Below are 3,214 nucleotides of genomic sequence, written 5' to 3'. Positions count from 1 at the left end.
ATATTATATAATTAGCATATATTATGTATTATGTATTATATGTTACATATTATATGTTATATGTATTACAGTATATTATATATTCTATACTATATACTGTATATTGTAGCTGCTTCTATTATGAATGCTAATTATCTTCCCAAAAAATCTGCTTGCATTTGAGTCTACACGAAGTTTCTGGGAACCTGCTCCCCATTGGTTCTGATTAGAAAATAAAGATACCAACAGCCAATAGTTGCGGAGGTCAGATAGAGGTGGGCTGTTAGGATTTCTGGGCTTAGGAGAGACAATGTGCCTGAGAAGAGTGGAGGACAGAGAGGCATAGGCGCTATGCGAAGGAGCTGGGAGAGCACAGCCTAAAAGGCTGCCCTACTGGGTCTAGAGCAGCCAGGATAGAATACAGAATTCAGTAAGTAATAACTCAGGATTATCAGCAGGAGATTAGCAGCATGGAACTTAAAGAATGCCCCAGCTATTGTGCTGTTTAAGGCATATTAAAATATAAAGGTTGTGTATGTGTCTTTCATTGATGAGCATAAATCTTTGAGACAGGTAGCAAACCTGCTGCCAGGATTTATTAAAATTTAATTCTACAGATGCTGTCTAACGTGTTTGGCAAGAAATCACTTTTAAAAATGAATTGGTGGTTCCCAAGGAGAACACACAGGCCTTCCCTTTAGGATTAGGAGGTGGAGAGAACCGGTTTCTTTCTCAGCGGAGCCAGCTGCATGGTTCTCTCCAACTCTTCTGAGCTCCTGAGCTCCTACTGAGATAAGACAAGCCACAGAGAGCAGGAATACTATAGGAATGCACATGGATGGATGAGTCATTAAAAAATTAAGAAGTCAGTGCTTTGCAATCAACTGGATTCTTAGAATGTGGGACTGCTGGGATAACTTAGTGTGACATTCTTCCATAAATCAGCCTGAATATAGGCTCATACAGAAAATAGAAGGGAATTTAATTGAAATTAAATACGTAGGAAGGAATGTTAATCCAAGTAGCATAAAGAGAAACAGGGTATAATGATATAACCACAGATAATTATGTCCTCAGAAGGGAGGAAAAAGGGAAAATTGTATTGTCTTAAAAGATAGAAGGAAGAAACTGTGGCAATTGCTTAAAGTGTTTTTAAGTATACAAGGAAAATTACAGAAATCCAGTTCTTTGATCTCAAATATAGGAAACAAAGGCATGGAGATAAAGAGAAATCCTATCTCAACAGATAATGATAATTGTTTAAAATTGTTTTAATTGCTTTGGTTTATTTTAATTATCAAAATGGAGGTGTTATAAGTTTGGTGGTATTGATGATAATACTAATCCACTGGGAGAGAGGACTGAGTAAGCAGGCCTAGAAAAAGAGCCTGCTAATTTAAACTGGTTGATTTCTGGTTGCTGGACCGAGGACATGCTATTTTGGGAGAGAGGCTCTGTGTTTGTGTTAAGAGGAAAGGAGGAAAGGCTTTGGACCCTTTCCAAATTAATATGGATCAGGTGTGATAGGGGAAGAGGACCCCCCTGAAGATCACGGCTAGAGACAGGAAAGTAAATTTCAAGAAAAACCAAACAGTACAGGTAACATGAATTGCTGATCTCTCCACATGGGAACAGTCCTAAAACTGGCTTAGAACATAAAAATGTCTCTAGCCAAAACTTCAGCTAAAATTAAGCAATAAATCTTGTTTGTTACAGAATCCTTAAAATTCATCATGCCATCTTTCACATGGCATGAATGAAGATTTATTACAATTGGTTATCGATCAAACTACCTCATATAAAGGACAATTGTCTTTCAACTGCTTAAACAGGAGCAAAAATTCCTTAACTGATTGGTGCACTTTGCACAATACATATAAATATATTCATAGAACTAAAAATTTGGTTGTATAAAATACCCATGGAAGGAGTTGCAGAGACAAACTATGGAGCAGAGAGTGAAGGACAATCCAGAGACTGCCCCACCTGGGGATCCTTCCCATATTCAACCATCAAATCCAGACACTATTGTGGATGCCAGCAAGTGCTGGCTGACAGTAGCCTGATATAGCAGTCTCCTGAGAGGTTCTGCCAGTGCCTGACTAAATACAGAAGTAGAGGCTCAGAGCCATCTGAGCACAGGGTCTCCAATGAAGAAGCTAGAGAAAGAACCCAAGGAGCTGAAGGGTTTGCAGCCCATTAGGTGGAACAACAATATGAACTAACTAGTACCCTCAGAGCTCCCAGGGACTAAACCACCAACCAAAGAGTACACCTGGTGGGACTAATTGCTCCAGCAGTATATGTAGCAGAGGAAGGCCAAATCGGCCATCAATGGAAGGAGAGGCCCTTGGCCCTGTGAAGGTTCTATGCCCCAGTGAAGGGGAATGCCAGGGCCAGGAAGTGGGAGAGGGTGAGTTGGTGAGCAGGGAGAGGGGGGAGGGAACAGGGATTTTGTTTTGTTTAGTCTTCTTTTTCTTTTTTTTTCTTTTTTTTTCCCAGAGGGGAAACTGGGAAAGGAGATACCATATGACATGTAAATAAAGAAAATATCTAATAAAAAATTTGGTTGTAAGATCCATATATTACAGAATGAAACACCAAGATGCAGCTCTGACAAGATTCATCCTTGGGGATACTGAGATGACCTCCTGTTCAAGTTCTCTGCCTCACCTGATGCTGTTTCCAGATACTTGCCCCCAGAACAGCTTCAGGAATAGCACTGATTCCCAATGACCTTGGTTTATCCAGCCTTTCAGACAGATCCAGTCAGCACTTCAGTTAAGCCCTGAACTTTCTGAGCGTACAGAGACTGAACAGCAAATGCTACAGATAGTTTTCTTAAGTCTAACCAATTTTTCTAATTTTCCTATCCCTCCACACCCATTTAAAAACATTCATCACCCCAATTCAGCAGGAAGAAGTTATAGAAATTCATCATCCCTATTCCTTGGGTTTGGGTTATGGTTATTTAAAAAATGATAAATAGATAGATTGTCATTTTAAGGGATAATTTGGAAAGGGTCATAATTTTGGACAGGGAAGAAAATGGAGAGCCCAGACTCAGGGATTTCTATCTTTCCTTTCTTTTCTCTATTCTTTCTTTCTTAGGTAAAGTAAAGGGGATTGAAAAAAGGGTATAGAGTAATAGTATAAGAAATTAGGAATGACACAGATGTAGAGGCTCACAGCCATCCATCGAACTGAGTGCAGGGTGCCCAGTGAAGGAATTAGA

The sequence above is a fragment of the Mastomys coucha genome, unplaced genomic scaffold (assembly GCF_008632895.1).
Source record: "Mastomys coucha isolate ucsf_1 unplaced genomic scaffold, UCSF_Mcou_1 pScaffold14, whole genome shotgun sequence".
Lineage (NCBI taxonomy): Eukaryota > Metazoa > Chordata > Mammalia > Rodentia > Muridae > Mastomys > Mastomys coucha.
The sequence above is the reverse complement of the archived record's forward strand: the minus strand, read 5'-3'. Positions refer to the sequence as shown.